This window comes from Dromaius novaehollandiae, chromosome 16 (genome assembly GCF_036370855.1).
Source record: "Dromaius novaehollandiae isolate bDroNov1 chromosome 16, bDroNov1.hap1, whole genome shotgun sequence".
Lineage (NCBI taxonomy): Eukaryota > Metazoa > Chordata > Aves > Casuariiformes > Dromaiidae > Dromaius > Dromaius novaehollandiae.
The window spans coordinates 11,272,443-11,296,715 of NC_088113.1; the positions used below are offsets into that span (position 1 = coordinate 11,272,443).

The 24,273-nt window shown below is 40.4% G+C and overlaps 1 protein-coding gene across 10 annotated transcripts in view; it reads right to left on the bottom strand.

The window, feature by feature from the left end:
• SULF2 (sulfatase 2) overlaps positions 1 to 24,273 on the bottom strand; it is a 170,666-nt gene that overhangs the window by 67,467 nt on the left and 78,926 nt on the right. The window contains exon 1 of one of the 10 annotated variants that reach the window (XM_026106574.2): positions 3,277 to 3,414. The exons of 8 other annotated variants lie outside the window; for them this stretch is intronic. The gene's annotated coding sequence lies outside the window, so the exon portion shown is untranslated. Of the gene's footprint in view, positions 1 to 3,066; positions 3,206 to 3,276; positions 3,415 to 24,273 lie in introns of those variants that run through there. One more of the 10 variants, XM_064521480.1, reaches the window with a different exon arrangement.

The following is a 24,273-nucleotide window of genomic DNA, read 5'->3' on the forward strand; positions in this document are numbered from 1 at the left end:
CATATTTTGCAGTGAAATCTAAAAGCCAGCTTTAAATAGCTCTCAAAATAGCAGCAGAAGAGTCCCTTGCACAGACTGCCAGCAGTCAAATGTAGATTGATTTTTTTTAAACCCTAGTCTTTGGTGAACTTCAGGGAAAAAATATGACATAAGGTCTCTCTTAACAATTCTTCCCCCATGTCTGTCAAGAAGTTTAATCTGTGACTCAGCCGAAGTCAGAAGAGCTCCACGGCAATGCCCCGATCTGCCTTCGCTTCTAATAGAGCACCCTCTCCAGTGATGCATTTTGATCGAGGCAGTACAGATGGCCCATCACTTTATGTGCCTCTGCAGGCCGGCCTCCAATATTAGAGATGCTTAATCTGTAGCGGCTCTCATGAGAATTAGGTATGCCTCTTATTTTCTCCCAGCTTACATATATAAACCTGACAAGTCTGCTCACTCCTGTTTTATGTTTAGGCAAGTGCTATCAGAAATTTATGAAATGCTCTTCAGCTGGGGCATCTAGCCAAGCTTTATTAAGCTACGAAACCTTCCAGCAGGCTGCTTTAGAGAAAGTCTGGTCCTCTTATTTTCCATAGTTTACGGTTGAGTTTAACAAGTCCCCGACTCCCTTCACTGTCTAAATTAGATACAGCTGCCTCTTTTTGTCCCTAACTCCCGCTAGCATGGGGAACGAGAATAGAGACAAACTCAGCTCTCCCGCGTGCAACACAGGACATTAAGACTAACTCACATTTAAAATGCTAAGGAGATAAAACCAGATTTTACTGCATTTATTCTATTTATAAAATAATGTAGGTAAGTTCAGTTCCCAAGTAGCATTTACACCAGGGAAAGCCTTTTTCTTTTTACTACTGCCTTCAGCCATTACTGCCAGCTCCACCGTGGCACACGCAGGGTGCACGGGGATGGCTGGTGTCAGCTCTACCCCCAGATGGTCTTTTTTAACATGCTATTGATTAGCATTACTCGCCACAGATGTAACAGGCGCTGCCTGAGAAACTGTAGCAACTGGCAGTGGCCTGGACACACCAGCCCTCCCAGCCTTGCTACTGCTGGTACAGCGAAACAAGAAGTATTTCCTGAGAGTAAACCCAGTGCAACTCCACTAGCCAAATAGCTACATTAACCCAACCTAATCAGAGCAGAATCTGACTCTTGCCATAGTAGAAAGATATAAGCATTTAACAGGCTAATTACTAATCAAATATGTGAGTTATGTTTACATTAACTGAATCTTAAAAGACTAGCCTGCTACAACCCCATACCCGCAAAAAAGGCAAGGCAAGTGGAGCTGGCCCTGCAGCTACCAGGGAAGGGGAGAGCAGCAGGGCAGCCACAAAGGGAGCTGCACAGTGAAGGGAAAACAGGCTGGCAACTCGCCACTCACACCTGCTCCGAGCACGGCCGGAGCCAAAGCCAGGTGTATTATTTAAGTGGACTTAGGTGTGCCATTTGTCCAGTGTTTAAATTCATGGAAATATGTGGTGCCGGATCCATTCCCTAGCAACCAACCCAATTAAACAAGCGCTTTGCCAGTTAAATGGATTCTGAGGTGCTGCTGCTCTCTTAACTCTTGAGTCGCTGCTGTACGGCCCTGGTTCGGCTATGGTACTCCCTTTGTACTAAAACCGTTAACCATCACTTGAAACCATTAAATTGTGTTTGTGGGAGATAAAAATGACTTTAGATGCCAACTGGGAGGATTCTGGTTTGTAAGCAAAGGGGTTGCCAGGGAAGGAAGGCTAGAATCACGATATATGCTGTAACCTAACAGCGTGCTGTGTTTTCCTGTAGTTTTATACTTTCTGATTTTTCTTCCAGTCAAAAGTTTATAAGAAAGTACAAAATCAAACCCCCAGTGCTAAATGTGACTCTCAGGACTACAGCTATACCTTCTTACCGACACGAACTATGGCTGAAGTATTTTTATTTGCAGATATCTACCATTCCCTTCAGAAGCCAGGCACCCAGCCTCCAGACTTGCAAGAGCTCTAAATCACTACTTGCATGTGCTCTTTCGAACTGTTCTCCTTACGCTAGCGAATTCTACATCAAAGCTAAACGTTTATAAAGGGCAAGTTTAATTTCCTTGCAGAATCTCTTCCCTCATCTATAACTTTATTTTAAATAATTATTTAAAAATCCAATTATAATTTTCCCTAGGATTTTTAAAGAAAACTTCTTTCAATAGCATGGTATACTCTCCGTGAATCCACATGATCCTTCCTATTACACCGCTTGCGTATTGCCAGCAGAGCTTCCCAGTGATGCTTGCTTAGTCTCCTCATGTAGGTTAAATTGCTATCTGGATCCCCAACATCCATACCAATAAGCATACTTTTCTGCAATACACACAATGATGACCCAATAACAACTTGATGGAGATTGGCATTATTTCTGCATTATACATATTACCTTCATGTATTTATAAAATACAAAAAAATGTAGCTATCTTTAAAGCTCGTATAAAGTACAGCAATAACTACAGAATTTTACTTCTGAACACACCGAACTGCAGGAATGCAAGGGCTTTAAGAACAGCAGGTAAGAACAGTTCCTGTGCTGCAGACACATCGTACCCAGTAAACAGATTTTTTTATAGTTGCAGGCAGAAAAAAAAAAGATCATAGTCCGTATGCACATAAACACACACTTATAGCCATATATTACCCGGATGCACGCGAGAATTTCTGAAATGAGAAGCAAAGTGCCAAGGCATCAGTTGCCTCCGGAGAGGCAGAGCCCCGCCGCGGGCAGCCCTCAGGCGCCCGGGGCCGCTCCCCCGCCAGCGGGCCGGCCCGGCGCTGCCGCCACCCCCGGGGGGCTCAGGCACCCCGGCGGCGCGGCCCCCTCGCCCCTGCCTCCGCCGGCCGGTCCCCGGCGCCCCCCGCCCCCGCAGCCCCCGCGCCCGACTTGCCGCCCCGCCCCAGGCACCTATGCAGCAGGAGCGCGGCCGCCCTGCTCGCTGCCCTCGGCCCGGGCTCCCGGCCGCCGCAGCCCGCCCCGGCCTCCCGGAGCCCCGAGGTGGCGGCCCCGCGCCGCCCCCCGCCGCCCTCTCACCCGCGCCGCGCGCTCAGCCGTCGCGCTGCCGGCGGCGCTCCCGCCGCTCGCCCGCGGAGCCCGGCGCAGAGGCGCATCCTCCGGCCGCGGCGCCGGGCAGCGGCCGCAGCCGGTGCCAACCCGCCCCCGAGAGGAAGCGCTGTTCGCCCCGCTTCCTCCTCCCGCCGCCGCCTCCCCTCCCTGCTTTTCCCGTCTGAAAAGTTCATTCACCTCGCGAACCCTCCTCCCCGCCTGGACGCAACGCCCCGGCGGCGCGGAGGGAAACCTGTTCCGCCACCCCCGGCTCGGGCGAAGTCCAGCGGCGGCGCCGCGCGCTGCGGCTCTGCCCCCCGCTGCGGCTCTGCCCCCCGCGGCAGCAGCGGCCGGCGCAGCTCCGCGCCGCCGCGCACCGGGGGACCCTCTCCTCTCCCGGGGGAAGGGGCGGCCGCGAGCGAGGGGAGAGGCTGAGGGGGAATTAACTCATCGGCCCCGCGTAGTCCGTGCTCCTCCGGGCTGCGCTTGCTCGCCGGCTCGGTGCAGCCCCGCGCGGCTGCCGCCGGTGGCGCCGGGCCACGAGCGGGGGCTGCCGGCGGGGCAGAGCGGGGCTGCCGCTGCCCCGGGCCGGGCGAGCCCGGGCCGCTCGTGGCGCAGGGCTGGGGCTGCAGGAGACGTCAGCCAGCACGGAAAGCGCCGGGGAGTCCTCGAAGCAGGGGCTGTGGCTCCAGGAGGTGCCACCTAGAGCAGGTTAAGGTCTGCTCCTGGAACTTCATGGGGGCTGGGCTCAATGTTCAACATTAAATAGCGTTAAATAAGCAAATTCTTTAAGTCTCATATCCACCAAACATGCAGATACATTAATATGTTAAAAAAGTTTTAAATTTTCTTCAAGCAGTCCCATACCGAGATAGCATCATCACACGTAATAGAGGCTAGCTCTGAACTTACTGACACCTATATTACATCTAATACTGAACTGGCCATAGACCACAAAGTCCAGTGTGTCTGCAAGTTCCAGGATTCTGAATTTGCATCTTTAAAGCATGCATTAGAAAATATACATCCAAAAATAAAAACAACACTGCCACAATACTTTTATCATGAAATGATGCTATGGCAGAAAGGGTTTATGTGGTTAAAAATGGACAGGATATAACTTTCCTGTGCAAGAAGCACAATCAATGCAAGAAGAGGAGTAAGCACCAGATATAATTTCACAACTGAAGTCAAGACACACGTTCACTTAAACAGCTGCAGAACCAGAGGGGAAACGTGATGCTTCCTAAAAGCTCTTTAGGAAAAGGACGAGTTGGAGTTTTAAGGAGAAAAAACAGCGCAGAAGACTTACAGGAAGAATGACTGCGTTCTAGAAGTAAATATTTTGAAAAGCAATGTAGGATGTAAAAAAATTACTTCTATTCCATCTATGGTTTATTTGGATTTTTACTTCAAAGCAAATGTTATTTCCAATGAGCTAGTTCAGCCTTTCCTGGATAAGGCTAATTGTTTTGACTTTTTCCATTGCTGTTAGGCTTGGTTACGCACAGATTTGAATCTAAATCAGCAAAAACGAAACAGCACAACTCCCTGAAATAGTTGCATCTCTACTAAGGTACCAAGTATGTTCCTACAGAAGCTATAATAAACTATAGGAGCGAAGGCAGTGTGTGTCAGTACAACTGCATCCACACTAGGGGCTGCAACAGTATAACTGTATTAGGATAAATAAACCCCTCCCTTGCACACTGATTATATCAGTACGAAAGCTGCGTGTAGAACAGGGCTGCATCTGGCTAACATACTGATAAAAATTATGTTGCTTTCTAAGGTAGCATTTGACCTTCCACTAGTAACTGTCATCTCCTGAGCAATTCACAGATGACGAAGTTTTGCAGCCCCTGCGAGCGGAGCTGCTCTGATGCCGCCCGTTGCAGAGGTGAGAGACCAGGTGGCAGCTGAGTCACCCCCAGCCAAACAGATTTCGAGCAACAAGGCCAGGCACAGAAAGCGCCAGCTCCCTTCCTCTGTCCTAACCTTGCCACCTGCAACGTGTAAACTCTACAAACTCTTTCTAAAAAGTCTGCAAACAGTGACTATGAAGCAATACAACAACATTAAGTTTGCTATGCAATGGTGCACATTTTCCATTGGAGAAAAAGATGCACCATCTCCCTTTTTAAAGCATAACTCTTCTAGAGCATTGCAAATGGCATTTTCCATTGTAAGAACACGGGACCTAATAAAGCTGTGCTGTGAATTTTCATTAAAATAAAATCCAATCAACAAAGATACTAAAATTAGTATCAGTGACATCAGTATAGTAATCTAAATTTGATTTAACATCGCTGGAAAATCTGCCACAATACATCACTCATTTCAACAAAAGGTTATATGCACCTCACAGTGAGGGCATGTAATTTCCATTAATGTTAATGGGAGTTATGCAAGTGCATTAAAAGGATAACATACCCCCCGGGTTGTGACAACCCTGTCAAGTGTAAGGTGCTTCCTACTGAAGGGAATGGGGTTTCCACCTCATGTATTTCAAAAGAACTTCTTCTGGCGCCCTTACAAAAAACATCGCATAACAACTATTATACATGGTGAATAATTCCACTTGGTGAATAGTTTCCAAAGTTAAAGCATTTCAGTGATTTCAGCTGGTTTTCCCATTGCCAAAAAATTGAAGGATATAAAGGCATTTAAAACCCTGTGGTTTATTTGAGGTCTGGCGTAACAGTACCACATGAAATCACTGGTAAAATAAGCAGCTCTGAAAGCCCAGTGGTGCAAGGGAGAAGGAACCATGCAGGTATCTACTCTTTAACTACAGAAACTCTTCATTCGCTGCCTGGGAAAGGATGCCACTGCTGTACAGGGCTCATCGCATCAGATCAGGCGGTCAAAGGATCAAGGGAAGAAGCAAGTTTACTCCCTTCACTCCCACACTTTCTCAGTGTGCATCAACTACGTTTCTCACAGCAAGCCACTTAAGAGCTTGGAATTATTTTACTGTACTTCAAATACTAATAAATGTTACTGATTATCTAAATATTTTAGCCTATTATCAACTGTATATACAACTTCAAAAACCTCAGCATAACATACAGGCAACAAGACGAAAAGAATGAAATCAAGAGGGGAAATACATGTAGGAGCATAGTTTTACAAAGATGCCGCCTATGAGAAAAACGAGATTTAAAGAGTAACAGTTTTTCTAGCAGGGAAAGTCTGCATGAGATGAAAAGGAGCAAAAGGCAAAGCAAGCAAGCCAAAGAGGGAAAGACTTCACCAGCTCTGAGACTCAGGAAGACAGAGGAGAAAGGAAAGGCCGGATTTTAAAACATGTTGCAGGCAGAAAGGGTAAAACTTTGTATGACCTTCAATATAAAAGAAGTCACAAGTGCGGGTAATGTCTTTGTTTAGAAACAATAACCGAAAACAGGGAACTGAAGAAAGTTAAGATTAAAAAGACAAAAATCAGTGTTTAGAAAGAGTAACAATGAGAAATTACACGTTCTGTAGTTTCCATACGAAGCTTAGTACTGTGCTAGGACACCTCTGTGAAGACTGAGCCCTAGACAGAGGGTGGCATGGAAAGAAGCAGCAGCAATGAGGGAGGGAGAAAGGAGAGCGATTCAGGGCATCAAGTTCTGCTCCTTGCTTCACCAAACATTTTGTGACACCTTGGAAAAGAATTTTAAGAACTTAAAAAAAAATATCCCATGATATACCAATGATCTATCGAAATTAGGGGGAAACAGATGTGCAGACATTTCTTTGAATGCCATCACACACTTATCTGCATTGCTAGACACCTAAATCTCTTTAAAAACTGAGTCTACGTTTTCCCTGCACACCTTACTTTGCACCAGTGCAGCACAGATACATATCCTGAACAACGCATGCTGCAATGTTCACTAAAATATGGATTTGCACATAATGGGGAACCACTTTGAACCAGTTGAACCAGCTGGCAGACATCGGTGCTCCACACCATTATCTTTTCATCAGTTCAGAGATGACAGCTGAAACTCTGGGGTGGAACAGGAACTCCCAGGGACCTGTCCCCCTGCATGGGGCACAAGAGGAAGAACAGTGTGTCAGCAATGCAGAGATGCAGCTTCTGGGAAATGAGAAGACAGTCATAGAGAGTCCAAAGTCCTAAAAAAACCCACCAAAAAGACAAATGAAAGGCAATGCGCTGCATGAGGCATGTGTTTTTCACTGTTACCAAATAGATTGTGCTTTCAGTGCTCAGAATATTGCTTTCTTCTCATGTTACATTAAGATAGAAAAGAAGGGCTGACTTACACAGTTTAAAATATCTCAGTTAATGCCTTACAACTCTTATTCAGACTTGCTAATCTTTATCTTTGAAGTTACTCATCACATGTAAACCTCTCAAATCATTAGCAGCTTTGACTTCTCTTCTGTACTTTCTATTTTTAATATATACACACACACGTTCAGAACTGTCTTTAAAGACCTAGAAATAAAGGCAGCAACAGAACACAAGTCTGATCTCACTTGCTTTTTCTCAGTATAATCCATTACTGTAATCGCTCTACAGTTGCACTAATTACACTGGTCTGAACTTATCCCAACAGAGAGTTTAACGTTTTACTTCTTTAAACAGCTGCAGTTCAGTTGTATATAACATGTAAATACTGCTTCAACAACAAATCAGAATACTATTAGGAGGCCATAAACAGTACGACATGGGATCCAATGCTCAGCTCCCTGATCACACATACTGCATTGGTTTTCCATTGCGGACCCCAGCATCATCCTGCTAAACGTAATTTTATGGTCAATTGCTCCAATGTTATCTTTTAAAGTGAAGTTGCGCTTTCTATAAGTATGCAATCACATTACGGAGAAAATGATTTATATGTTTTGAGGCATTATGGAAATGGAAGAGAAAAACATAGCTAATGAGCAAGGGAAGGGAGAAAATTCACCTTGCTGTACTGATTCAAATGCTAAGCAAAGGAATGAATTATCCTCCTCAGCATGAAAATACGGATTAAGTATAGTATACCGTATGAAATTAAGACAACTATCTGAGTAAATGTTTACATTGTATCAAGAATCCATTAATATAATTCTAGTCTAAGATTAATCAAATACATTTTGATCATAACTCACAACAGTAAATGCAAGTCACTTAGTAAAATATTGAAGAGTAAATGAAAATCAGGCAAAGGTGGTGGGGAAGCTGTAGCCATAGCAAAAGCAATACCCCAGTGCACTGATAAAAAGTGATAATTTATCTAGTCGGATAACAAACCCAAAACAAATCTTTCCTGGAAAGCCAACAAAAATAAGTAAATGGTACTTATTAGAATGATTTTGAGGTTCACATACAAGATTAATATATGTGTACTTAGAGTTAAAATTAATAATAAGGCTCAAAGATGCATCTGAAAATCTATACAGAAGATGTAAATTCAATATAGCATTGTTGGTCATATAACCCATGTAGAGAAGAAAAGAGAACATAAAGTTAGTGAAAAAAGCCTTCCTTTTTTCCCATTTGTAAATAACCTTTAGAAGAGTTATTTGAAAGCCAGCAATGAGTTAATAAAGAACTGGACAGATATTTTTGTACATCCTCATCTAATTTTCACTTGCAGACTTTCAACACATTTCAGTAGGGTGTACACTCAGCCTCTTACTTGGATACCTGGATGCTGAAAGTCTACAGATATAAAACCATGGCACAAGAGTCAACCGAATGCATTGTTCAACCAACGATTAGCTACAATCCCGTCTCATCAGAAAGGGCTACATGGTACGAAATGGCGAAGACTCAAGTTCAAAGTTCTAATGAGAGTGAATACAACGGAGAAGTTGGTAGCCATTGCCCTTACTGAAATAACATTTCCTAAAAATAGTAAACTTTGTTATAAAAACAAACAAAGCATGCAACCACGCAATAACAACCATGCTCAGATCTGAAACTGTTAGAACACCAAAATGAATAATAAACCGATCCAGAATGGATAAAGCAGCTGGCCTCATCTTAATAGAACACCCTGGAGTTCCTCCTCTTCTCCGGCCCGCTGTGCGTTTGAAGTTAGTCAGGGACTAACATGATCTCCCCCCACAGCAGAGCACCCCAGCACTCGGGAACAGTCATCTTCATTTCCTGCCTCTGACCAGCTACCAAATTGGCGAAGATACCTGGCAGACAGCTCGCAGCTCTCTGCCACATGAACATTTGGTTTGTGGCTCTTCGGTTCAGGCGATTTTACTGCACCTGCAGCAGAGTACACGTACCTTCCCTCACGTCGACCTGCTCTGCAGGCACAAAGTCTGCAGAAAAGCAAAAGGCTGCAACTGGAATTCACTTCCATTCGAGAAGGCAAGCTACAGCTCACTGCTTACTTCCTCAGCCCATCATTAAGGCTTTTAATTATAACTGCTTAGCAGCTCCCCTTTTCTACCTACCTCAAACGCTTTTCACAGTAATACAGATATTTGGACCTGACTGAACATTCACATATTCTAATTTGGACTTTGAATGCACAACTTTAAGAAACATTAGGAGGGCACGTGTACACGCTCGCCCGCATCTCGCGCACGCAGAGGGCCAAGCCATTTTCTTGTTCAGCTGCCACAACAACGCAAGTGATGCAAACTTACGGGGGGGTGGTGGAGGGGGACCTGATAGCTTTTACTAGAGCAGCTGTTACACATGGCCAGGAGCAGACACACCTTCAGGCACACCAAGCTCTTCTTCTGGTCCAAAACAGAAGCAGCAATCCTCAAAGCTAAACTGCCAAGTTTAACTGATGCGTTAATCAAGCCATCTCAAAGAAAAGTAGCTGGTGTTTCTGACACAGCAAGGCTTGCTAGCAGGTGAAGAAGAGACCCAGCCTAACCTGTTAAAACAAAGTAACTCATCACCTCAAAAACCTGGATATACTAGAGAGGTGGGGATATAAGAGAAATCAGAAAAGAGGTTAAGAAAATTATAATACTCATAAAACCAGTATTTCTAACAAGTCTATCATTTTTACCTTCCAACTGAGTCATGAATTTTAATATTTAGGCTTATGTTTTGAAGGTGCTTTGTAGGTGTCCCTCGAGGGTCAGAAATGATTCATCAAAGAGAGAGGGGTTATTTTGTGAGAAGTATTCACTAGCCAGTCATTGGCACCTCTGATTTGCTGGTCATCTGCAAGGACCCTGCTGGCTTCTCAACTCCTACAGTTTCTGTAAGGTGATCTGGTGCATTTGGTTAGGCAGGTTATTTTCTCTGGGGACTGTGGAGACATATCAGCAAGTATATATGCAGTTTATGACTCTCAGGATAGGTAATATGAAGTTGTCTGAAAGATTCAATGCATACACTACATCTCTTTTTCTTTTCTTTTCTTTTTTTTTTTTTTTGAAATGGCTGCTTTTTAATCACAGATCAACAATTTTAATTTTTCTCTAGGTGCCAAGCGTAGAGATCTATATAATGTCTAAAGGAGACTAAATTTGTCCAAATGCTTTCAACTTCTTTAAAGATAAGGAAGTAAATACTGAAACAGAAGCATGTCCTACCTCTACTGGTGAATGCTTTACTGTAATTCCCAAAAAATTAAAAATACAGAGTTGAATCCACGTATGTGAGCTTTAACATCACTCCCTTAACTTTAGTGTTTGCCGTGTCCTATAAGGAAGCAACGATTAAGTTCTTGTCTACTAAAAAACCCACTTACCGTGACTATTAGCAATCTCCAAAATGGTTCTTGCCACCCTGTTTCCTACTATTCTCATCTTTTTTTTTTTTTTAATAAGTGAATACATTCATATAAATATGTTCAATTTTTGTTCATCTTTCAAGAATTCCAGGCTACTTTTACAGTTGTCTAAAGCATTAAAGTCTTCCCAAAGTGAAGAACTCTGTGTTCACGGTATTGTGCAATTAGATTCTCCTTTCATACTTTATAAAAGTCAGTAAGAGATTCCAGTGCCCTGATCTGACTAGCATTCTGCTCTTCTACCTAATTATCTTAGTTTCAACCTTTTATTTTCTTTCAATCATATAACTACCCATTCAAGGTGATTTATATCTAACTGTTTTCTTAATGTCCAGAGCATATTACAAGATCCAACAGAGCCGCTTTTGCTATTCAGTACTGTCACTTTGAGTTATTATTTGTAACCATAATTTCTCTTTTCATCTGCAAAAAATACTTACCTCTATATCATTTTCTCTAGATGTACAAGTAGCATCCTCTGCATTTGCCATTAAAAACAAACAAACAAACAAAACCTGTAGCTCATCGTCATTGTAGGAGCATTGCTGGCTACAATTATATTTGGCAAAGAACAAATTGGGCTCGATTGGTCCCTCTAAACATTGTTTTGATTGTGATTTCTCTCTCTCTCTTTTTCTTTTTCTTTTTTTTTTTAAAAAAGAAAAAAAACTCACAGCTGCACTTCCTGGCTTAGAATATATATTATTTTTGCTTTCAATCATTACTTGAAAATGATGGTCTGATCCTGCACTCCTAATTCAGGGAATTTTAGCACTAACTTCAGTAGAAGCAAAGCCTGTATTTTTATAACTGCAAACTCTCTGTATTACTAGTGAACAGCAAATTACACGTCAGATTTCTCCCATATGGTAAGTCCCATTTGCACACCTAAAATGGAGCGAATTGATTTTTCAGAAGTGCTTAGCACCCACTGGAAACAGTTTCAAAAAAACAGTTTCTAGCTTGCTTAGGTCAGGAAATGGTGTCTGAATTTTCTTGCTGTTTGGCAACACAACCTTTTGATTTGCACTTTAATTAGCTTTATGCTATTATTATGACTTATTACTCTCATGCTTGATTACGGTTACAATTATTGAGAAACTTGCTAGTTCCAAAGTATGACAGAGACCAGCTACGCTCCTGCCAAACAGGAGAAATACCGCGGTTTATTTCTGCAGCAATTAAGGAGGTTTCTTTTCCAAGATAGGACTGGATACTCTTAGTCGGAAAAGTTCTTGCCATGCACTATTAAAGCTGTTACTTAAACTGTAGATACAATTGTAGATGCAAATCAGTTCGTTAAAATGTGCTTTTAAATTCAAAATCCCTTTTTGAAGATTTGGCTCTTCAGTTTTCCAAAAATTAAAAAAAATAAAAAAACCAAGCAAGTTGCAATATCAGCGCATAGCTTCTGAAGTATCTACCAACGAATCACACAGATTTTTAGTAGTAATAGTGGTAAAAGCAAAAAAATATAACTGCCCTTCTTTGAGTATGAATGAATATTTGATAATCTGTCAATCAGTATTTATAGCTCAGTATAAAAATGTTTTGCATTTTATCTACTGGCAAAGAAACAGGTCAAAGCAAACTTCAAGCTTAACAATAATTTCCACATGAACCAACTAAAAGAAGGTGGAACTCTTTTTGTGAATTAAAGTGGAAGGTTTTATCTGAAAGCTCTGGTTGTGGTAACATGCAATTCCAAGGTGAATCTCCTATTCTAACAGACTTTTGGCTTGCGTATCTCTAAATGGACACAAGATCACAGGCCAAGTTTTGTTGGGATTTACATCACTTTAATACAAAGTAACTGAAATAGCCTAGCATATCTTACCAGCAAGAAAGCATTTAAACGAACAGAAAAATATTTCAGCAAAAGTAGTGTGACACACTTGCTAAATGAGATTCTATTCAAGACTCCCAGTTTTATGATTAAAAACCTCTAGAGTGCCCTAGAGCAATTTTAATTTTTTAAAAACTATCTTGGGCATAAAATTCTTGCAAAATGTGTGTCCAATATCCAAAATGGGAAAAGGAGAAATATATGCAAATAATATCCCAGTCTGAGGCTCATCAAGTCAAAAGCAAAATGAGTTATATCAGGTAGCACCTGTCTAAAATGTTTGTTTTTAAATGCTGCATAAGTTAGTAGGTGTTTGAATTTTAAAGTAGTGTGTCATTTGCCAGAAGGAAGTTGATAATACTTCAAATGCTAACAACGGTGGAAAAAACATTAAATTTTTATGGGCAGTAATGGTTCTTTATAGTAAAGTTAAATATCTCTGAAAACCATCTCTATTTGAACCGTATTAAAGTTGAATGATGAGAAGTTAAAAGCAATATTTCATCTCCCTTTCCAGTTTGTGTAGGCACTGATAAACAGCATTTACTTCAACATATTGTTTAAGCCCTACAAAGACAGTGAAAGACACTTTTCACTAACAATTAGGATAAGCAAAGAAACCTAATTTTTTCAGAGAACAGTAAGTATTCTTTAACATATGTATATATCTAGCCTAGTAAAATTCTAAACTATTAAGAGAGTCCAAATAATGTTTCAAAGTGTTGCATTATTTTTGTTTAAAATTACAATTTGTGAAGAAAAAAGTAGCATTTTGAAAGTATTCTTAGACTTCAGCTGGTGATTTGTCAAAACTAGCCTCAGAAGCATAGGGATAAATGACGTATATTCATTTCACTTGTTCAACTGAGATTTTCAAAGATAAAAAAGTTAAGTTTGGAAACTTCTGCTCCCAACTAATTCTTCCTCCTCTCCCCACCTGAAAAATCCCCCTTTCTTTTTCCATAGCTATCTGTAATAGCTACATCTAAAAACAACCCTTGCATTTGATCTCCCAATAGACAAGGCTAGAATTTGCAGCTTGCAACTTTTCTAAAAATCAGCCAATTTCATAGACTTCCAAAAAAAAAAAAAAAAAAAAAAAAAAGTTCCCATTTGGAATTCAAATCACCAAGGTTAGTATTGTTCAAGAGCTGTTTCAGGGTTTTTCTGCTATGAAGCATGAGGTTTTGATCCAAAAACTTAGTTCAGAACAAGATTTTGGGGCTGAGCCTCCTTTGTGGCTCAGTGTAAACTTGACATGTTTCAGTATACAAACTGTGCATATCAATCTTCTGGAACAAGCCCATACAGAATTACCTGGATGAATCCAAATGCTTCAAACTGAAAATCTGCAGGGGAAACAACAGCAAAGCTATCCCAGAGTTACCGCTACCGACTGCCAGATTTGAGTATAAAGCGTGAGCGACTGGCATTTCCCTGTGTATTTGACCTTCTCTTGCAATCCAAACCCTAAGCCTGTTGTTTGGCTGATACTGCAAGTCAGGAAGATGACATTTGCATCAGGACATTGTATTATCATATGGCAACATAGTTCAGATCTGAGGTCACTGAACTTTGCGGTTCATTTAAATTTGGCAACGTTTGACTTTTTCTAGATGAAAATATAGAAGTTTTAATTCCGTTAGATTTTTAGCTCAACTGGTTTAACATATCTTAGTTCTATAATAACTTTTATTTCTTACCTATTACTTTCCCTAATTGGATCTCAAAGGGTTTTACAAATGAGGCATGGATTCTTTGTTACATTGATTGAAAAACTGAGCTGTAGAAAGGTAAAGTGGCTCACTCAAGGTCAACTCAAGAGGCCAGTGACAGACCTGGGAACAGACCTCCTGGGCTCCAAACCCTTGGTCTATTTGCTAGGCTAGCAGATTCCAACTTGAAGGCTGTGGACCCTCTGCGACTCCACAGACAAGAGCAAATCTATTGGCCAGAAGGTATAAATTCGCTATACAACTTCTACACCTACACAGCGTTACCAAATTGAAAGAGATTAAAATCTCTAGGCTAAGATTAAATCTCTAGCTACACATAATCTTTAAGTACGTTTTGCTCATAATAGATTCTAAACATACATCAGAACATATTAACTATCTTGTGCTAATGGTTCTTGAAGTGCCAGCACATGGGACATATGGACATGTGCGCACATGCATGTGTTGCGTGGGCACAAAGGTATGCTCCAGCACTTACTAGAGTAAGCAACATGCACATATGTTTCTGCAGAGGTGAGCGGGGAGAGGGGTACAGGGCCCAAGGCAATAACCTTCCCCTGAAACCTGCAGACCTATATCCCTACTGGTGTTAAAAAGAACTAAAGAGGACCTTATCCTGCTGCTCAACACAACCTTAGTGAAACAGTTTGTACCTTCCAGATCTGGTACTCTAGGTTGTCTGAAGACTCAGATAGACATGTCTATATTGATGATGCGTTGCTCAAGTAGCTCAGTTGTTCAATAACCATGCAGAAAACAACTACAAAAGGAAGTTATTTTTTTAAACTACAATTCTTATATAATCACATGACTGTAGGTGACAGATCTACCTTGTTTAGAATTTATTCCAGCTCTTCTCAATTTGAGGGAAAAACAAAAGGCAATGATGAAAATACCAATGTATTTAAGATGGACAGGCACGCTTGAGGATCTCACTATACCAATCCATAGGTAGCCTGTTTACTTTGATCCACTAAGGATCAAAGATACCAGCCCAAGAACAAAAAAAAGTACGTGTGTGTAGGAGGGAGAAAATGCAGCAGAGTGCTCAAGATACGTAAGAAAATACCATGTTCCAGCTGAGCCCCTTTCATCAGTCTTTAATTGGTTTCCATTCTAAAAAGATCTGAAGAGACTAAAAAGTTTTATTAAACTTAAATATAATGCAGATTTGTCTGCTGCAGGACTGATAACAGGCAATGATGATTATTCACAAAATTTGCATACCGACATTTGTTTGTGCCTAACAACAAAATGCCTTGAGGATGCTCTGATACCCAAGAGTTGCACGTACACTTTCTTCAAATCATTGAGAGACTGCACTGCTGCTAACAGCATCTGAAGAAAGTTAGAAACCACTGCACGTATGTTTTTGCCTTGTGATCAAATTTGAATATCAGAAAAACCTCAAGTGCTTGTTTTTGACTTTTTCCTACACAGTTCTTGATCTGACCAGAAGCTTTTCCTTCCAATAGTGTATGCTTTCCTTCCTTCCCTTCTCAAAAAACTCAACAAGTTCTAATTTACCCAAATTCACTCCCAGTTGTGAGCATATGGCTACACATTTGGAGGTACAAATCTCAAGCTGAGTGACAGAAGGCTCCTTGCAGCTAGAGCCATGGCTTTGAAAAATGGTTTATCAAATTTTAGAATGGCCTGAATGGATCAAACACATAACAAAATGTCTGACTTTAAGCCATTCTGCCTGTTCAGACACATTTAAAAATGTTGTAGGGGTAACTTTATCCCAAGAGACTTTATGATAGATCAGGTATCACTTCTCCTCCCATAGTATACCAGAATAAACGATGAGTTTGGCTCAATCTGTCAAAAAGTCAGATCTAGATCTAGCTATATTTCCAAATGATCCAGTACTGCACAGATCTAATCTTAATGATCACATAAACACAGTCTGCAAATGTTAGGGAGTGGGAGTGTTAGCATTTGCCTATCAGACCTAAACACAGAGCAAAAGATGAGACAAACTCTCTAACAGGCTGTATTAGAAAGCAGGTGCTCCTCATACCTTTTACAACTGTAATCTCATAGCAATCTTCTCAGAAAATTTATAGCAGATGTTTCAAGCCCTCTTCTTCCTTCAGTTTGCAATGTGCCAATCTTTCTCCTCTCACTCTAAGTCTGACAAAAGCAAATTTGGGAAAAGACCTGCCCCAGCAACTACAATAGAGATGAACTTAGGTGAGGTAGGAGTTTGTGTTTCTTAGCAGCTTGATCAGTTTAATGGAAAGGAACAAATAAATACTGTGGCAAAAAAGAGTTATAGTGTGGATATGGATACTATTAACTGTAGCTGGATTTTTATATTGTCTAGCTTCTTTTGATTTTACTTAAGATGCCTCCCCATCTTTTTCCTGCATAAACACCCACCCCCTGTTCTCTCCTTTACATGTCACCTCTGTCAACAGAAACACCACCACTTTTACTGAAATAGAGATCATCATATAAACGGTCCAATTACACTGGTCTGAGGCAGTGTACGTGAAATCGCAGGTTATGTTTAGCAGCACTATTAAGTAAGATTAGAATAACCAAGCTCAGTAGTTTTTACAACTTGAAATGTATTGCATTTAAAAATAGTCTCATAGGTCATTCTACATCTGTGTTTATATGATGATGAATCCTTCTGCAATTTAAGCAGTGAAATACTTTGTCTCCATCCTGACACATTATCATAAAGTCTAAGGATAACAGTTAGGATGACTATTCCTAGGGGCATAATACTAGCTGCATATGAGATTGATGTTGGTAGCTACAATGAAGCATAATACCACTTTCTTTACTACAGCAGAACATTAGAAGTTCTCTTGCTGACCTATAGTTCTAAAAATAAAAACTGAGTGACATGAATGGCTTTGCAGTAGTTCCCAAGTTAAAGAGGTTGAACGATAGTAGACAAGTTACATACAGTGCTGTGAATTCTTCAAGTACAATTAAAATGTTTATAATCTGAAGCGTGCATTTTCACATGCTTTCCTACATATCAAATACTCAGACAATGCTACAATTCAATATTAAGTGAGCATATGAAGCTACATGACAAACACACATAACACTCGGGTCTCATGCTAGCTTGATTTCAATGAAGAAATAGTTTTCAGAAGTCTAGAAAACACTCCCATGCATTCAGCAACTACTAATTTTAGCTACATAAATAAACAGTGATGCATCCTCAAAAGCCTGTAAGGACTGTCCAGCATCTTTTATTTCTACAGCTTCGTTAATACTTCTTTTTAATTCCCCTGACTTAATTGTACAGACATGGCTACAGTCTTGCAATGACTTACCACAAAGATCAAGTAGGTTATTAAGTAACTAAACTCTATGGAGCTGGATGAAGTCAGAGTGGGTGCCTTAGTGAGCATCTTCAAGCAAGAAGATAAGTGTTTATTCATAATGATTTTAAATTATTGCTTCAGATTTATAAGAATGCAGGAGGCACCTTGTTCTCCCAGTCCCCCGTATTCATTTAGATTATGGTCAAAAGGCACAGAGGAGAGCAACCAGCAAACCTGCAAAACGTAACAGTAACACAAAGTCACTTTGAAAGTTGATAGCCACTAGTAACCCACAGTAGAGATAAAAGTCAAACTACTTTCATCTCCCTCTCCAAAAGCTTCCTTGAAAGAATTAGACTTGTAAGATATTTCATGCCACTGTAATGTGTACTGCCATTTAGCTCCACCACCCTCTTCCTCCTTGTCCCACCTGCTTTCCCATCATTCAGGAAGTCTTCGGGCTGCAGCCCAACTGTCTGGTACTGGACCCGCTCCTTCAGTCGGCCTATAGAGAGCAGGAACACAGCAGGCTGTAACACTGAAGGCAGGCAAATACAACAGGAAAGCTATGCTGGAAAAAGAAACGAATATTCCTTGAAAGAGTAGACAACTAGACCCAAATAAACGAAGGGAAGAAGCAGTTAGTAGCCAGAGTTTCCTCCCTCCAGTCAGCCGTGTTCCTTAACTCAGTTGACTGAAGTAAAAGTCAACACATATGATTGAAGGTTTTCTGTGAAAGGGAGAGGTTTGATGAACAGTATCAAAAATACACTATATTTAGGTACTAGATGTAAGAGAAAACAATGGACTATTAAGATGCCATACTGGCTTACGTTTGCCTATATTGCCTTACTTTGCTGCCAGCATTTCTTCATACAGCTCATGTATGGCAGAAAACACTGATACAGCCTACTCCACCCACCTGATGTGATCCTGCTGACATAACAGCTTTACATACTGGTATCTAAATAGAGATTTAACAAGTTCTGCCGTCTACAGAGCTTTTAAGGAAACACCGCTTCAGTTGAGAAGTTCATACGTAATACTACTGAATTCAATCTCCTTACCAAGGGCTTCAGGAGCAAAACAGAAAAACCTTATAAAATAAAACTTTTGAATCTCAAAATCCAAAGCTATGGTTCCTAACAGAACAATTTAAACATATAAACATGTGCAGCAGAGACTGGCCTGAAGCATTCAGGTCTGACAATTTCAAACTCTGTCTCAGAAATTGTGGAGTTCTATATACTAGTTACTTCAGAAACCTAGTTATCAACCCTGGTATTCTTGTGTTTGACTACTCTTATCCTCATTTTGTCAGTGGGGAGCCAGGGTGAAAAGGTGGCCATCTGTTCAAGATCACAGTCTTGACTCATAAACAAGCAGCAGAACTTCACCTCTACTTTGAATAGGTAAGTACTCAGTAGGGTGTAAAACATTGCACGTAATGCTGCCCATCTCATTTTACACCTGTACTAATATAAGTAATCATACCCATGCAGAGCAACAGGAAACTGTGTTCAAGAATTCCCAAGTCTTTTTTCTGACAAGACTTTTCGCTGGTGAAAAAAAATTCAAACCTCACCTCCACTAAGAACTAAGTGCATGTCAAACTTTTTTTTTTTTTAATAATAAAAAGCCCATGCTATGTATCTTTAAATCAAAAGACAAATCTACTGAAACCAAGAATTATATTGCACAGCCAATTCTCTACCTAAATGAGGGTGAACATCACAATGAATGCAGGTGACAATGGTTATTTAGGTCACCTACTACACTACTGGTGGATGCTGAAACATTATGCTGATATGAGTGGTATAAGAATTAAACAGGAATGAAATGGTTTCAACATTTGAAAAACTCACTCCAAAATCTGAAATCATTTTGGAAAATGACAAACGATCTCGTCACACCCAGGAACGGCACACCACTTGTTTGCGGCACAAAGCCTGCATCAACTCTACTTCCCCTGCTGTTCTCTCATCTCTCTCTCGCCAGGTGAAGCCCCTATCAGAATACCTTGACAGGCAAGAATTTATCTATGCTCCAGATACATACTTTCACATTTTCACCTCTATTCTTCTGTTCTGCTCCCTTTATTGTTCTCTAGCATATGTGGCACGCTGCACACACCCAGGCAGAACATGCTGAACCTATGAACTTTCACCTTTTAAAAAAAAAAAAAGTACTTGACACAGAGCCCACACTGTATAAGCTCATATTCTCCCAGTCAGGTCTTCATTCAAACTGCAGCACTTTAGGAAACCAGCTTGCAGTTTCTGCATAGTTGATTGTCACTCATGCAATATGAAAAATTGCCACTCTAAGGACCTTTACCCTTTATAAAAATACTTTTCTTTACAGTTACACGAGTATAAAACATATTTTAAATGAATCACTTCCTATAACACATGCTTTCCTCTGTATTGTTAGGAATTATGCTTCAAAACTAAGCAAATTTCAAGCCTTTGATACTGCCTGCACTGCGGCTTGAAAAAAGGCCCAACCATTTATTTTCCAAACTAAGAAGTGCATGGAAAGTAGAACTTGTAAGAGAGTGTATTTTTAGCATATAACAGATTGCAAGCAGTAAGGCTACAATTAGTATTTTATTCTAAGCTCTGTAGGATCATATCAGATGCGAAGATTAACTGCAGACAAGAAGCTACTCACCTAAACATCTGCCACTAGACAGCTGTAAAAAAGAAAGCCACCCAGCATTTATGACAGCAGCACACATGTATCATAGCACCACACTCTCCTTAGTGTGAATTTGGAAAGACAAATAAAAGTTATTGACATTTCTAACAATGAAAATTTTGAAGTTCCACTTCTGCTTACATATTTTAATTTATGCACTGGATGCAGAAAGCTTTTTACCTACGCAGGCTCCTAGGGCATACTTAACTGAACAGTGGGACCAACCAGATGGGGTCATACTGTTATTTTAAATGCTGGGCAAAACAACTGGATTTATTTCTTAAGCAGGCTGCGACAGCATCCCTTTGGTGATGATTCTCAACTGGACTACATGCTGGGCAAACACAGGTTTTTTGCTGTAAAACTAGAAAACACATCCACTACAGCCCTGTAGCATTTTTTCTTGTTTCAGTTACTATAGCTTTTCATTTAGGTCACAGGTACAATATTGTGTTTTTGGAAATGAAGGCTGTTTGCTTAGGTAGCTGGATAGTTCAACATACCTGCAGGTTACAAACATACTTTTAACTTGAAAAGCAGCTTAATTTAAGTGTGTGTGCGTGTGTGCGTGTGTGCACGTGCGTGTTTCTGTGCTGATGTAAAACAAGGAGTTAAAACGAACACAAAAAAATCCCTTGATATCCTGTACATCTCTTGCAGAAGAAAAAAAAAATCCTTAAAATCTATAAAAAGTGAATCATGGCTTGTCCTGTGAACCTCTCCAGGAACAAATGTCATCACATACTGCACTGTCTGAGGGAAAAATATGGCATCTGCAAGACTGTTTTGAGCTTTCAAAGGAAATATGCCCTGACAAGCTCAATAAATGAGCCAAAGTTTATATGTGAGACATTCTGTGAAACTGCAGCTTGGAAAATTCCAGTGCAGAAGAAATGAACCCTTTAGCAAAACTGTTCATTTCTAAAACAAATAAATGGAAAAATGGACAAGAGGGGCAAATTATAAAACAGCTAGGTGTATATGTGAGAGAAATGGGTTAAAAAACAAATTAACAATTTAAGGGGGTAAGATTTTTATTTCAAAAAAGCACTGAGTAAGTGCCAATGTTTCTTTAAAGAAATGAGCCTGTTATTGCATATTTATCAGGCACTCCAGGGATTTGTATAACAAATACATGTCAGTTATTTCACAGGGAACCTACTAATCTGTTTATACTCCTATAAACCATCCTGCTGGGAGCGGGCATAACAGTGTATAAACTGACCTTCTGAGGCAACTCTGAAGCCCTACAAGACAGACTATTTTCCATACTGACTTACATAGCAAATTCATTTTATATATTAATACCCTCTTTTTTCTTGGTATACCTGTAACGAGGGGTTTTGTTCCCTTAAAAGAGGGAACAAAACACATTGGAAACTATTTGGGGGGCTCTTATGTAGAAAGCTGCATAGAAAGCACATAATAATTCAACTTGTACTGTTTGACCTCCAGCCTCACGTGTAATGTTTATAATCAAATTAGACCAGAACAGAGGCGGCATCTTTTTATGCATTTATATGACACTTAGCATCCTGAAGCCTCAATTAAAATACAGCCTTTTTGGCTTTTCTGAAATTTGAATTCATCATTTGGAAGATAAAAATACTATAAAAATCCTAACAGCTGTAAGGCATAATGCACCTGCAAACAAAGCAACCCATTTCAAATGCCCCCTGAAATATATTGATATTTTGTTAGTGGCTTTTATGATATGCCAGGCTTGCGTTTTTGCACATACCTGTCATATCCAGCAGCATTCACTGCTACCCTAACTGAATCAACTCCTTCATTCTTTATCAAGGCACACTTTCCTCCGCCAAGTGTCAGACTGTTTTAATGATTTATTTATTTCAAGTCATTTGGTAGTAGCTGGTAAGTCAATAGGTGCATGTTAAAATGATTTTTCTTAATTATTTAAGGCTTCTGAAGATTTAAAAAATCTTAACGTGAATCAAGCATTCACTAAATAATGCTCAAAGAATCAGAACCCCTAAAGTCTTTTTAAAAATAAATATGGGACCTGACAAGCTAACTTCAAGAATAACCATCAGAATAACTAACATGCCTAGGAACAGCATGCCCCTCCACATGCAGGTTTCTACTGATGCATATTGGGTAAAATCTATTGATATTGGCACACTGACATTGACAGATAAGCAGCAATAAAGATGCATGGACACCTTCTTCTAAGCCCTTGGTGTTGAAATAACATTCATTGTGTGATTAATGGCCGCTGCATTTGTGAAAAGGTGCTGTCATCATTAAGGATTTCTGAAATAATGTCTGTTCCAACATGTTTTTAAATGCGGCTGAGGTCAGCACTAGGAGATGTCAACTAAACACTAGAAACTCCTGAAGCAGCTCCTCAAAGAGATAAACAGTGCTGAAGATACAGCTGACATTCAACAGAAAAAGGCACCTAGGAAACTATAATTTTTTTTCCTGGTTTTGAAGATGCTTGCAAATTGGTATGAGAACATAATGAACTGAAATGAAACTTGTCTTGTAAGGAGTGCACGTAGTGAAATTCTTCTAGTAAGACAAGACTGTCAATAAATAAAATGTTGTGGTTATCTTTCAGGTGGACAGAAAAGCGTAAGTTGGTCAAATGCTCATTCTGCTGTAGAGAGAAGTGTATTAATACAGAGCTTTGTCAATTTGAAGTTCCACATTTATTCCAAATGAGCAGATCAATGTTTAAAGAATGAGAAACGTCTCGCCTAACAAATTTTTCTGTTAGAAGTTTGTGTACAGCAGTACCGTTCACATATCAGCATCACTTCCTACAAAAAAAGATGCCAGCACAGACAAACGTTAACTTACTTTCCAAATCTTCATCATACATCTCTCTCATGCTTTTTCCTGCAATGCCACAGGGGACCTTGAGGAAGGAAACTTGTTTTTTACTTCATAAGAAATTTCTAAGCTGTCCTACATGCCAACTGCTGAGGGTTTAATATCTTCCTTACAGCAACAATAAGACCATGAGTCATTTTGAAAGGAGCAAGATGAACAGGATATGATTGGCAGGGTTACAACATTGTTTGAGATTTCATGAAGCCAGTCCTTCCAAATGAGCAGTAAGGCTTCCAAAGAGATGTAGAAACTATTTTCCAGTATGCGCAGACAGAACTTGCCTTGAGGAGAGAAAAAGTTGCTATAAAGCAACTTCTGCTGCAGACAAAAGACATAATATATTTTATGTGCAAGAGAGGGAAGAAAACCTGAATTTAGCTTTGATAGGTAATGATAATTATAATGGTTATTATAGTTTAACTACAATTAAGCAAGTTGAATTATTAACACCTGAGACCTAAGCGTGTCTGCCCAAGGAACATGAGCAGAACCTATGTCCATGTTTAACTGTAAATCTGCCATCATCTATGCTACAGAAAATTAACAAGACCAGACTGTTTTTACTTTTTACCACAGCTGCTAGATATCAAGACAAAACTCTCTGTAAAATGCTAGTTTCATCACGAATGTCCTCAGTGTGAATAAACACCATGCTGTGCTGCCTTTGACAGCAAAGGCTAAGGTTTGCCTCAAGTTTTAGCAAATATTCCCCTAAACTTCCCTGTGCACTTCTGAATTCAGATGAGCAAAAGCAGGGTGGAAACAGCTTCAAGATTAAGGTGGAAAAAGTTCTTCTTCCTAAGTGCATCATATTGCTTAACCCACACAGGCTCCCACCATACAGAGAAGCACGCTCTCCTTTGTGGAGTGCCATAGACTCTCGCCAGCTCCCCACACCTGACATTCAGAGCCTGCGAGTTAAAGACAACCTGCAGCGTTGTCACTGAGAACACAGAAGCACCAGTAGTACACAGGAGGCAAGCGAGTTACAGGAGTAAAACCTCTAGCCTCCTCTCTTTCTGTCCCAACTCTGT